Genomic DNA, 13,842 nt, shown 5'->3' with positions numbered 1-13,842 from the left:
TTGTCTCCTTACATTGTCAGTAAGAAAGAAAAGGTTGTAGGGAGAGGAGAAGTGTTCTGAAAGTTCGGTTCTGATTCTTATTGCTCTTTCTTTTAGCTACTGTAATAACATTTTCTTTATATCCTTTTAAAGTTTTGAGCCTACTTGGCCTTTGTCCTAATCCTATCTCACAACAGGAAATTAGTAAGTATATTCCAGTGAGTGCACTGGTAATTAGCCAGCTCTGAACCCACCACACTAATTGATGCACTGACCAAGAAACCTCAAATTGGTGAACCAAAACCACTACAGAAACTTTCCTGATGAACTGCACAAGAGCAGAGGGAAATCAAGGCAGAGCCATGGTTTGGCAGGACTTGTTTGATCCTAATGAGCCCAGTGGTGTATTTGGAGCTGAGCCCTGGAACATCAGGGCCTGAGAGGAGATTGCAAAAACCCTTCCAGGAGCCAAAGGCAGAAAAAACACCCAAAGTGTCTCCAGGCATGAATGGGTCCCACTGAGGTCCCTCTCCAACACAGGCTCCTCATGGGCTCCTTGGAGGAGAGAATTTGAGGCCAGGACTGAACAAAAACCTCTCAGAGACTCAGTGTGGGAAGGAAATTCCAAAGTACCTTAAAAACCTTGAGTGTCTCAAAGCCTTAATGAGCCCCACTGAGTGTCAGTACAAAGCTCTCCAGGGACTCATTAAAGCAGAAAATTGGGGCCATGATTGCACAAACCTCTCACACAGTCTGTATCCAAAGGGAAACACCAAGTACCTTAAAAGAACTGAAGTACCTTGAAGCATTAATGAGCCCCACTGAGTGTTGTTACTGACAAAGCCTCTCCAGGGACTAATTACAGCAGGTACTTGGAGGCCATGATTGCAGAGACCTCTCAGAGACTCCAAGGCAAAAGCCAAACCCAAGTCCTTTGAAAACCCTGCAGTCCCTGGGAGCATTCAGGAGCCCCCAGGGCCATTGCTGAGCAAGGCTCCCCAGGGACTCCTTCCAGCAGATCCTTGAGGCCACTGGGATGTGGGCTAGGGGGGGATGCTGAGGGCAGGACAAGGGGCTGACAGTGCCCAGCCTGGCTGGGGCTGTGCCAGGAGGCCCCAGTGCCTCAGGACAAGGTGTCTCCTCCCAGCCCTTGGTGGCACAGACCCTGCTGTGCCCCAGGGCACCAAGACTTGGCTTCTCTTTGTCCCCACCTGTCATCACTGCCTCCAGTTCTCTGCTCTGCCTGGGGCCTGGGGACACTTTCTCAGTTGTGTCCCTCAGTGGGACCCAATAAAAGTCCAAGAAACTTTGGAGTTGGATTCTGACTTGGAGTTCTGAAGAGGTTTCTTCAGCTCACTCTTAAGGGCTGATGTTCAGGGCCTGAGCACAAAGCCCCAGAGGGTCATTAAAGTCCTTGTGCTGTGTCTGTGCTGCTGAGCTGGGCTGGGCTCCTGGCACAGAGGCAGCTCCTGGTAACCAAGAAGAGCTTCAAAAGCACATTTCTCTTGATGAGCAGCTTTTCTCCCAGCCCAGCAGAGCTGGGGCACTGCCTGCAGCCACCCCAGGCACAGCACAGAGGCACAGAGAGCTTCAATCAGTCAGGGCTGGGAAGGTGCTGAGAAGTGCCTGGGCCACAATCACTGCCAGCCCTTGGCACAGGAACCTCTGGCTGCAGGACAATGCAGCTGCAGCTCCTGGAGCCATCTCCTAAAGCTGCAACATCCCAATGCCTGCAGACTCTGTGAGTACATTCTCTGATTCTCTCTTGTGCAGAGCAGCCAGGGGTGCCCAGGGCTGTCCTGCAGAGCAAGGTCCTGCAGCCCAGGGCGCTGTGCTGGGGCAGGGACTCTGCTGCCTGCCAGGGACAGCTCTCAGCCAGCCCTGGCAGCTGCTCCCAGCACTGGGGGACAAGATCTGGCTGGGAAGATACAGCTGGTAAAACTTCTCCTTCTGTGGGGAGGATGCTGCATTGTCCAGGACTGCTCCCATCATGGCATTTAACTGCAGAACATTTCCATGTAGATTATACAGGGAGCACAGCAAGGGAGGGGCTGCATAAAAGCAAAAATCCTGCTTTATTATCTACTGCTCTGGGTTGTCTGGATGGAAAATTGCCCATAGAAATTTATCTCTCAGTTCAGATTGAACATAAAAAAAATATATCGCAGATCTGAGTAAACCAGGCAGTGACAGAAATCAGCACAGGGCCTCTTAGAGGCACCATCAGTGTTGCTTCTCCAGCCTGCTCAGGTTTGCTCTGATGTTGCCATCAGAGCCTGCAGAGCCAGAGCTGCCCCTGGGCAGTGCCAGAGCTGAGAGGGGTCTGCAGGGCAGAGCTGAGTCCCCAGGGCTGGGCTGGGCTCTGGCAGCACTGGCAGGGCCCAGCCCTGGGCACGGGGAAGCAGCTGCTGGCAGGGACAGCTCCAGGCAGAAGAGCCCTGGGCAGGCAGTGGGGGGAAAGTGCCCCCAGGCTGTGCTGGGATATTTAAGGTCCTGTCCAAGCCCAACTAATCCATGATTCCTTTTTTTACAGATCGCCATGCTGAGACAGCACAAATGTCCAACAGCAGCTCCATCAGCCACTTCCTCCTGCTGGCATTGGCAGACACACGGCAGCTGCAGCTCCTGCACTTCTGCCTCTTGCTGGGCATCTCCCTGGCTGCCCTCCTGGGCAACGGCCTCATCATCAGCGCCGTAGCCTGCGGCCACCACCTGCACATGCCAATGTTCTTCTTCCTGCTCAACCTGGCCCTCACTGACCTGGGCTCCATCTGCACCACTGTCCCCAAAGCCATGCACAATTCCCTCTGGGACACCAGGACCATCTCCTACACAGGATGTGCTGCACAGCTCTTTTTCTTCATGTTCTTCATCTCAGCAGAGCTTTCCCTCCTGACCATCATGTGCTACGACCGCTACGTGTCCATCTGCAAACCCCTGCACCACGGGACCCTCCTGGGCAGCAGAGCTTGTGCCCACATGGCAGCAGCTGCCTGGGCCAGTGCCTTTCTCAATGCTCTCATGCACACGGCCAACACATTTTCCCTGCCCCTGTGCCATGGCAATGCCCTGGGCCAGTTCTTCTGTGAAATTCCACAGATCCTCAAGCTCTTCTGCTCTTTCTACAAACTCAGGGAACTTGGGCTCATTGCAGTTAGTGCCTGTTTAGCATTTGGTTGTTTTGTCTTCATTGTTTTCTCCTATGTGCAGATCTTCAGGGCTGTGCTGAGGATCCCCTCTGAGCAGGGACGGCACAAAGCCTTTTCCACCTGCCTCCCTCACCTGGCCGTGGTCTCTCTGTACATCAGCACTGGCACATTTGCTCACTTGAAGTCCCCCTCCATGTCTTCCCCATCCCTGGATCTGGCCCTGTCAGTTCTGTACTCAGTAGTGACCCCAGCCATGAACCCCCTGATCCACAGCCTGAGGAACCAGGAGCTCAAGGCAGCAGTGAGGAGACTGATGACTGGATGGTTTCGGAAACATTAAACTGCTGTCAAATTTCTGCAAACCACTTGAAATAAAAGTCATCTTTGATACTTCTTGCTTTGCTTGTGGGGTGTTTTGTTTTGTTTTACCTTATTCATATTGTCCACTAAGTAAATTAATTCCTGGTGCCATTTCTCTTTTTTTTTTTCTCTCCACCTTCCCTGTGGCCACAGGCTGTGTCAGTGAGGGGCTGCGCTCTTGATGGCTTTAAAGGAACTAAAGGATCTCCCAGCAGAGTTTTCTGCAGAGATGCCCTTGTGTTACCTTCTCTGGAGCTGCAGCAGCAATGTCTGTGTGCAGAGCTGGGGCAGATCAGTGCTGGCACAGCAGCTGTGCCCAGCAGCAGCAGCACTTGGTGTTGCCAGTGCTGCTCCCGTGGCCCTGCCCCGCTGCCCTGGTGGCCCTGGTGTTGCTGTAGGGCCTGAGTGCTCTCGGGGCCAGGCACAGCCCTGGGGGTGGCAGTGCCAGGGCTGCAGCAGGGACAGGCCATGGGCACTGCTGGGGCAGCGCTGACGCCTCAGGCCAGGCCCTGGGGGCTCCAGGCTCCTTGCCCAGGCTCTCTCAAGAACACGGCCAGGCCAATGCTCAGCACAGAAAACCCCCATGAGCAGCCCCAGGGTGCTAATGTGAGTGTCCAGCTACTCTGTCCCCAGCCTGTAGCACTGCAGGGGTTGTTGTGGCCAAAGGGCAGGACCCGGCACTGAGACTTGTTAACCCTCACCTTGTTGGATTTGGCCCCTGCATCCAGCCTGTCCAGGGCCCTGTGCAGAGCCCTCCTACCCTCCAGAAGATCAACACTCCCAGACAACTTGGTGTCACCACAGTTCCATGAGGTCCCAGAGTGTCACAATGGTCTCCATGATTCCATGAGGTCTCCCAGTGTCACAAAGTTCCTTTGGCTCCAGGGGTCCCTTTGGTGTCACAAATTCCCTTGGATTTTTGGGCCCTGCAGTGTCACAGTGGTGCTGTGGTCCCCCAAGGCCCTGCAGTGTCACAATGGATCCTTGGTTCCATGAGGTCTGGCAGGGCAGCAATGCTCTCCTTGGTTCCACAGTGTCACAATGGCCTCTTGGTCCCAAGGGCCACCACGGTGTCAAACATGTTTCCTTCATTCCACGAGTCCCTGAGGAGCAGCACTGGCCCTTTGGTTCCATGAGGCCCCACAGTGTCACAGTGGTCCCAAGGATTCCATGAGGCCCTGCAGTGTCACAATTGTCCCAAGGACTCCATGAGGCCTTGCAGCGTCACAATGGTCTCCGGGGTTTGCCAGGCCCCACAATGTCATGTGACTCCTCTGTTCCATGAGGTCTGCAATGTCACAATGGACATTTGGACCCCGGGTTTGCTGTGTCACAATGGTCTCCTTTGGCTCCACAGTGTCACAATGGACCATTGATGACGTGAGGCCGTGCAATGTCACAATGGAGCTTTGGTTCCTTGCAGCCCTGCAGTGTCACAAAGGCCTCTTGATTTCATAAGACCCCACAGTATCACAATGGTCCTCTTGGTTCTGTGGGGAACCCCAGGGTCACAATGGTCTCGCTGGTTCCATGAGGCCTCACAGCGTCACAATGCTTTGCTTTTTCCATGGGGCCTCATAGTGTCACAATGGTGGCCATGATTCCACGAGTCCTCTCATGTCACAAAGGTCCCTTGGTTCCATAAGGCTGTGAAGTGTCCTTATGGTGTCTCCATGGTTCCATGAGGTCCATCCTGCAATGTCGCAATGGACCTTGGGCTCCATGGGGTCTCACAGTGTCACAATAATCCCTACATTCTATGGAGCCACACAGTGTCACAATGGTCCCCTTCATTCCATGAGGCCCAGCAATGTCACAGTGTTCTCCATGATTCCATGAAACCCCCACAGTGTCACAGTGTTCCCTTGGTCTCACAGGGCCCCACAGTGTCACACTGGTCCCTTGGTGTCACAGGGCCCCACAGTGTCACACTGGTCCCTTGGTGTCACAGGGCCCCACAGTGTCACCATGGTCCCTTGGTCTCACAGGGCCCCACAGTGTCACACTGGTCCCTTGGTGTCACAGGGCCCCAGAGTGTCACACTGGTCCCTTGGTTCCATGGCCCTGTGCTGCTGCATTCCCCCCTCCCCTTCTCAGCCCGCCCTGCCAGCTGAGAAATGCTCCTTGGGCCTCGGCCTTGGCCAGCAGCCCCTGGGCTCAGCTCCTCTGCAGCTCATCACAAACACTGCCTGCTCCAGGCACTGCTGCTGCCCAACCAGCTCCTGGTTCCTTTAGGAGCAGCCCTGGGAACTGGTTTTGTTCCCTCGGTGGCACAACATCCCTGTTCTCACAGTGCCAAAGAAAGCTGCTGATGCCAAGTGTGGCCAGGATGAACCATTGCTGGGACTGAAGCCCCTCTGGTGGGGCCCTGCAAACAGCGCTCCAAAAGGAGCCCTTGGAGCTCTCCTGGGCCAGCGACTCCCTCTGAGTGGGGCCTCTCCCAGCCGGGAACTCTCCCGTTTGCTGCACTCGGGGATCCTGAACAGCGACAGAGCCTGGGCCGATCCCCCCACTGCTCCAGGCTCAGCCCTTGGCCCGCTGGGGAGATGCCAAAGCATCCACAGGGAGCATTCCCTGCCCTCAGGGGAATTTCTCACAGGTGCCTTGCACTGACTCTTTGTGTCTGTGTGCACACAGGAGTGCCTGTGCTGGGGAAATGTGGCAGAAATGCTGCTCTCTGAGGGGTTTGAGTGCCTTGGAGAGCGGAGTCAGTCAGGCCTCTAAGAATAGTTCAGTCATGAGGTATGAGCTAAGTTAAATGCTTCTGAGAGTTGTTCTTTTGCTAAGTTGTTACTTTTAATGTAAGTTATTAGGTAAGTTGAACACTCTTAAGTCTTATTCCTCTGTTAAATTGCAAAGTCGTAGGTATTATGTCAGGTTAAATAGTGTTAGGTGCAGGTTTTGGCTAAATTGTGGCATTTAAGGTATCAGTTAAGGTATAAATTAAGTCCTGTTAGGTTTGAGCTCTTTTATGCTTTTATCTCTTTATTCCTTTTATCCTTGCCCTTTTGTCACACACACACAGGGAGAGTTCTCAGTTCATTTCTGGTTTGATTACCTGGATTCTGTTTGGTTTTGTTGTTGCTTTGTTTCCCTGTTGTGCTTGAAGTGTCCAGGCAGGAGCAGAGTGACTCTTGCCAAGGAACTTTGTGCTGCTGTCCCTTAATGTCAAATCTGGTTTTTGCTGATCCCTTGCCAGGGATTTTTTCAGCATTCTCAAGCCGTCATTCCTAACAGGGTGAAGGAGCCCTGGCCCAGGCTCTGGCCCTGGGGGACACGGGGATGCTGCCGAGGGGTCCCTGTCCCCCTGTCCCACCCCCATGGCCCCGGCCCCCCGTGTCAGGCTCTGGGGTCGATCTCGTGGAACATCCTCTGGGGGAGGCTGCGGGGCCGGGGGCGGGGGGACCCGGGGGGACAGGGGACCCTGCTGGGCACGAGCAGGGTTGGAGTGCTCTGGGGGGGCTGTGAGGGGGGACAGGGCAGAGTGACCTCCCCAGGGACCTCACACAGATCCTGTGATGTCACACTGCCCCTGTGATGTCACACAGCGTCCCCGTGATGTGACACAGCCACCCTGTGATTTCACACAGCTCCTGTGATGTCACACATCCATCTGTGATGTCACACATCCATCTGTGATGTCACACAGCCATCTGTGATGTCACACAGCTGGTCTGTGATGTCACACATCCATCTGTGATGTCACACAGCCCCTGTGATGTCACACAGGCATCTGTGATGTCACACTGCCATCTGTGATGTCACAGAGCCCCAGTGATGTCACAGGGCTCCTTGTGATGTCACACAGCCCCTGTGATGTCACACAGGCATCTGTGATGTCACACTGCCATCTGTGATGTCACAGAGCCCCAGTGATGTCACAGGGCTCCTTGTGATGTCACACAGCCCCTGTGATGTCACACATCCCCTGTGATGTCACATAGGAGCCCGGCCCAGCTCAGCAGCACAGACACATCACAAGGAATTTAATCACCCTCTGGGGCTCTGCTGCTCTTTGCATCAGACCCAGTCCTTTAGAGAGTGCTCAAAGAACTTCTCAAGGACTCAAAGTGAGATTGAAACACTGAAGTTTCTTGTACTTTGAAGAGATCCCTGTCAGGGACACAACTGAGAAAGTGTCCCCAGTTTCCAGCTAGAGCAGAACACTGGAGGCAGTGATGGCAGCTGGGGACAAGCAAGGCAAAGGTGTCTCTGGTGCTGAGCAAACCTGGACGTCTTTCAGGAATGCAAAGGGCCAAGGCCTGAGCCCCAGCCCCTGGCCAGGCAGATCCTGTCCCTCCCTCCTTGCTCAGGGCTCTTCCCAGGATTGGCACTGGGATGTGGGGATGGGCAATGCCAAGGGCAGGACCATGGGGCGGCCCCTGCCAGGCTGCTGAGCAGGGACAAGGAGGCAATGAGGCCCCAGGGCTGCAAGGGTCACTTGTCCCCCCGTGGCCTCAGGCCCAGGGCCAGCAGCCACGGCCAAAGTGCTGCCCAAGTTGGCTCTGTCAGGGCCTTGCAGCTGCTGCCCATCCCTGTGCCCTGTGCAGCCCAGGCTGCCCTACGGTGTCCCTGCCCTGGCCTCTGTCCCTGCAGGCTGTGCTCATCCCCTGGCTGCCCCACCTGGCTGGCCCCTTCCTTTGCTGACAGCTCTGCCTCCTGCCTGCCTCTGCCTGCCCACACAAAGCCTTGGGCTTCTCCAGGCTCCTTCTGGGGACATGCTGCACCACAGCCCTGCCCTGGCAGGGAAATTCCTTTCTCCTGCTGCCCACTCCGGGCCTCCCCAGCTGCCCTTGTGTTGCATTTCTCTGCAGCAAGGGGCACAAAAACTCCCCCAGGCCCCGGAGTCTCAGACCTCAGGCAGGCACCGATGACCAACAGGGAAAGGAAGGCAACAGGACAGATCTTGGTTTATCACAACCAAGGATCCTTTATTGTGACAGGGACCAAGAGAAGAAATGAGTGAGTAGGGTCATGGGTTCAGGGGTGGAGTTTAGGGTCAGGTCCAAGAGTAAGAGGAGCTGGGGACAGCAAAGGGGTGGATTGAGGAGGACAAACAATGGAAAATCTAAGGTGGGGACACTGCAGTAGAATTTAAAACAGTGGGGGTACAGAAAAGGAAGAACATTCTGGGGCCATTCCTTATTTGACCAGATGGGGTGGAGTGTCTTTTTCCGGGCTTGCAGGGGCACGCCCCATTGGAGGGCTGGAATCTTCATTAAATCACACCCCTTTACCAGATGCTGTCTGTCTGGGTAGAATCCCCACCTCATGGGGCAGGGGCACTCCACACCCTTGGTGCCATTATTTCTTTCTCTGGCTGTTTTATACAATGAAGAAAAACTCCAGAATCTGTGGAACCACCCTTCAATCCCTCCCAGGCTACTCCTGTTCTGTCCTCAGTCTGCACACCACTGACCCCAGAGCCCTCAGCCTTTCTCTGCTAGTTCTCTGATGAGGCCTCCAAACCCCATCTTGGGAGATTTTTGGGTCCTCTCCAAGGTCTGTGACAATGGACAATGGAAAATTAGTGATCAAACTTATTTTCTCTTGAATATTGCATGAGAGAACAAGGGTCAACATCTTTAAACTGAATGAGGGTGAATTTACATTTGTCAGAAGGAGGAAATATTTTACAATGAGAGTGGCACAAAACTGCAACTGGTTTTCCAGAGAAGTGGATCCCACATCCCAGGAATGCTCCAAGAGCAGGAGCTTTGTGCAACCTGACCCAGTGAAACCATCTCACCACCAAAGAAGGATTTCGTGTTGAGTGGGTTCTCTGATGTGCTGGGTGCCCTCACCACACTTCTGGCCAGAATGTCTGCTGAGGGCAGCCAGGCTGCTGCAGGGGCAGTGACCTCACAACCATCACCATGGCAGCCCTGGCCCTGGGCCTGGCTCTCCCCTTTCCTCTGCCCCTGCCTTGTCTCTGCTGGCATGAAGAGTTTTGTCATTAATATCTTGTCCCCAGGGTGCTGAGGCCAGTGGCTTCCCAGTCAGGCTCCTGGAGCAGAAGTGGCTTTTCAGAGCCCAGCCAGAAATGAGCCCTGAGGCAGCAGCTCTGCAGTGGTAGCCACCAGGCCGGGGTGCCAAGGGAGCCTTCTGGCCATGCCCTGCAAGCAGCTGCTGCTGCCAAGGTGCCTTTGGTGCCTCAGGCTCTCCCTGGCACAGCCTCCAGCACGGCACTCTGCCCTTGTGCCCGAGGCCTTCCCTGTGCTGGGGCTGGCCTGGGGCTTTTCCTTCAGCAGGACCTGCCCTGCTCATGGCACAGGAAAGGCAGTTCCTGCTGGAGCAGGAGGCTCTGCCCGCAGTGGGCTTCAACCACACCAGCAAGGCCCTCTTGACTTCAAAATTGCTTCACAAAGCAGAATATTCTAATAATTGTTATAGCTCCTGTACTGTGGAGTAAATAACTCTGGTTAAGATCTCTCTGTCTAATCATGATCAGGATCATTCAGAGCTGTATTTAAATAAATTTAACTGGTATTCCATCCTTAATCCTGTGGGATAAATTGCATTTAGGTTCATGCCACCTGTCCAGTATTTGACACCTTTGACAAATGCTGGGCCTGGGATTGGATCCAGCACCTCCCAGTCTCCTCCCTTAGAAGGAATTTTAGAAGTCTAGGAGCCCTGCAGGGGCTGTTGGGTGTCATTTCTGTACCTCATTACTCAGCGGGCGTTTCTCTATTAAAGAAATAAAGCTTTTGCCTGAAGCTCCCACTGTGCCCATGACAGGAACCCCTGGGAGTATCTGGAACATCCCGGCTCTTTGGCAGCCTGGGCACTCCTGGGATGTCACCGTGGAGCTCCCGTGAGTGCCTGTGACAGATTGGTGCCTTTGCAGCCCAAGGTCCCCTGGGATGTCACCATGGAATGGCTGTGACTGCCTCTGAACACAGGGCTCTTTACCACCCCCAGAAAGCCCTGGGAGGTCCCCATGGAGCCCCTGTCTCTGTCTGTGACATTCCAGCTCTTGAATAGCCTGGAGACTCTTGGAGAGTCCCCATGGACCCCCTCTGAGGGCCTGTGACAAATCTGATCCTCAGCAGGCAACCATCACCAGCCCCCTGTTGGTATGGACAGGTTCCATGGCAACCATCACCAGAACCCTGTTGCTATGGTCAGTTTCCATGGCAACCATCACCAGAACCCTGTTGCTATGGGCAGTCGCTGGGCAGCTCCATGGAGACCCCATGCCAGGGGTGGTTGCCATGGACACCAGCTCAGGCCTGCAGCCAGAGCCTGTTGCCATGGCAACCATTTGCAGTCCCATCCCCAGGGTCATGGGATCCCAGAACCACAGAATTGGCTGAGTTGGGGGGGACCCATCAGGATCCTTGAGTCCAACTGCTGGCCCTGCACAGGACACCCCAACAATGCCAGCCGGGGCCTGGCAGCACTGTCCAAACGCTGCTGGAGCTCAGAGATCCCTGGAGCTGGGACCCTTCCCTGGGGAGCCTGGGCAGGGCCCGAGCAGCCTCTGGGGAAAAACCTTTTCCTGAGATCCAACCTAAGCCTGCCTTGACTCAGCTGCAGCCATTCCCTTCACTCCTGTCCCTGGGCAGCAGAGGGAAGAGGTTCCCACAGCCCCAGCCAGGGACCCGCTCCCAAGGCTGTTGCCATGGCCACCAGGGCTGGGACCAGCTGGGATGCTCGGTTTTCATGGGCTGGGGTTCAGGAATGGAGTTCCTCACTTTCCTGCTCCCGCTAAAACCATGATGCCCTCGCTGCCCTCCCGACTTCTATGGAAAGCACAAAAGGCAAAGGTCCCAGGCTGGAATAAGAAAAATGTATTGGGAACAGAAACACGATAAAGAACAAAGAGGAACAGAAACAATATTGATAACAGAAGGAATAAGAAAATCAACCTAAAGGGAAAACCACAACATCAACGGCTGGCTCTTCCTGGCCATGTATTTCCTCCTGCCTGGAAAGGACACCCTTCTCCTCGGGGAGAGAGAGAGTCCCTTTCCTGCCCCTGGCAATGACCTGAGGTGGGAGTGAGTGTAATGTCACAGCCACGGCCAGACCCTCATGTTCTTCAATCCCACATCATGTCACTGGCAGGGGCAGAAAAAGGGACAGGTGTCTTTCCAGCATGGATCATGGGGAACACGGTTAACCTGGGCTCTTCCCAACGTGGGACCTCCAATAGGGGATGAAGCTGGAGCAGTGCATGAAGAGCACTGTAGTGGGGGCATTTGCAGGGCTTCCCTTACCAGTGCATCTGTTGGTGTCTGGTCAAGGTAGAGCTCTGGGTGAAGCTCTTCCCACACTGGGGACACTCGTAGGGCCTCTCCCCAGTGTGGATGCGCCGGTGCCTGATGAGGGTGGAGTTGCAGTTGAAGCCCTCCCCACAGTCAGGGCAGCGGAAGGGCCTCTCATCCATGTGGATCCGCTCATGCAGGAGGAGATTTGAGCTAGTGTGAAACCTCTTCCCACACTGGGGACACTCGTAGGGCCTCTCCCCAGTGTGGATGCGCCGGTGGGTGATGAGGTGGGCATTTTGCTTGAAGCTCTTCCCGCACTCAGGGCAGCAGAAGGGCCTCTCATCCGTGTGAATGCGCTCATGCAGGCAGAGAACGGAGCTGGTCTGAAACCTCTTTCCACACTGGGTGCACTCGTAGGGCCTCTCCCCAGTGTGGATGCACCGGTGCCTGATGAGCGTGGAGTTGTGCTTGAAGCCCTTCCCGCAGTCGGGGCAGCGGAAGGGCCTCTCATCCGTGTGAATGCGCTCATGCAAGCGGAGACTGGAGCTGGTCTGAAACCTCTTCTGACACTCAGGACACTCGTAGGGCCTCTCCCCAGTGTGGATGTGTTGGTGGGTTAGGAGCTTGGATCTGCAGCTGAAGCCCTTCCCACATTCCCCACACTCGAAGGCCCATTCCCCAGTGTGGATCATCTGGTGCTGGATCAGGTAAGAGCTCTGCCTGAAGCTCTTCCCACACTCCAAGCACTTGTAGGGCTTCACTTCCACGAGGTTCTGCTGTGGGGATTTGTCCTCCCTGGTCTCCATGCTCAGCTCCTTGTCTGGGGAAGGAAGGACAAGGAGAGGATGGGATTTGTCTCTGTGCCAGAGTGAAGGGGAAGGAGATCCCCCCAGTACAGCCCCAGCAGGATGGCGTTGGCAGCAGGGTTGTCCTGCAGCTGGGGGCCATGCTGGGCTGGGAGATGGAGCAGGAGAGAGGGGGAAAGGGGCACTGACTTCCTCCACACCTGCCTGGGTGTCCTGGGGCATTGTGTCAATTTGAAAAGACAGGTGTATTCTAAGGACGGCAGGAGCCTCCCTTGAAATGGAAATTGTTAACCCCCTCCCTTGGAATTATAATTTTCAAAATAAGGGGCTGTCAAGCCAAGCTATGGGAATAGGAACCACAGTTCTTTAGTAGGAAAATTAAAAATACAAATTCAATAGTACTAAAAAACTACTTACAGAGTCAGAGTACCACCTGACATGCTGTGGGTCAGGGTGTTGGTAGCACTCCCGTTAAATGGTGGCTGCCGTCCTCCCGCAGTGACAGATGTGGTTTTGTTGGAGCAGGGATCCTCTAGAAGGGTGGAGTTCTCCTCTAGAGGTCCAGTGGTGGTATCGATGGGCCTGGTCTTCCTCTGGGATCCAGTGGAGCTGAAAACTGCTCTTCTGGGAATCCTGTGGGAGAAGGCTGACTCTGTTGTTCTCATTCTCAGTTTATATCCAGGTAGGAATGCTTGGCTCCTCCCTCTGGGCGGAGCACCTCACAATGGGATGATGGAATTTCTAGCAGTCCTGCAGTGACACTCAATGGCTCATTAACAGAAGATATCTCCCCAGAGGGAGGATTCCTTGTGGAAGAGATAAAGTAAACTGCTCAATTAACAGATGATAACTGCCCCACCTTTAACAGATGGTAATTGTATACACACCCAGCTAAACCTGAGACACTGTTCCAGCCTTGGAAAGCAGGATTTGGTACCAGGACTCATTAGGGAATGCAACCCTGACTGAAGAAAGGGACAGAATCTCCAGAGCCTGCAGCCAGAAATGGAGAGTTGAGTGATAATCATTTCAATATCTTCTCTTTTGGAATTATTGTATAATGATTTTTGCTTTGCCTATGTAATACTTTTGTAATTTTTGGCAAATTTGGATTATCTAAATGACACTGCTCCTTAAGTGAAGTTGATGTCTGTGTCTTTGGTGCTGACCCTTGTCACCAGCAACACAGGGCCCCATCCTGCCTAAGTCTTACCTGGGAAGACAAAAACCCTCACTCCAAATGTCCCCCCTTCCTCTTTGTTCTCCCCACATTATACCCTGAGCATGATGTCCTATGGTCTGGGGTGTCCCCGGGGTCAGTTGGGGTCACCT

At 54.3% G+C, this 13,842-nt stretch overlaps 1 pseudogene; it reads right to left on the bottom strand.

The window, feature by feature from the left end:
- LOC132334622 (zinc finger protein 850-like) overlaps positions 1 to 13,842 on the bottom strand; it is an 860,268-nt pseudogene that overhangs the window by 700,309 nt on the left and 146,117 nt on the right.

Source organism: Haemorhous mexicanus, chromosome 16 (genome assembly GCF_027477595.1).
Source record: "Haemorhous mexicanus isolate bHaeMex1 chromosome 16, bHaeMex1.pri, whole genome shotgun sequence".
Lineage (NCBI taxonomy): Eukaryota > Metazoa > Chordata > Aves > Passeriformes > Fringillidae > Haemorhous > Haemorhous mexicanus.
The sequence above is the reverse complement of the archived record's forward strand: the minus strand, read 5'-3'. Positions and strand labels throughout refer to the sequence as shown.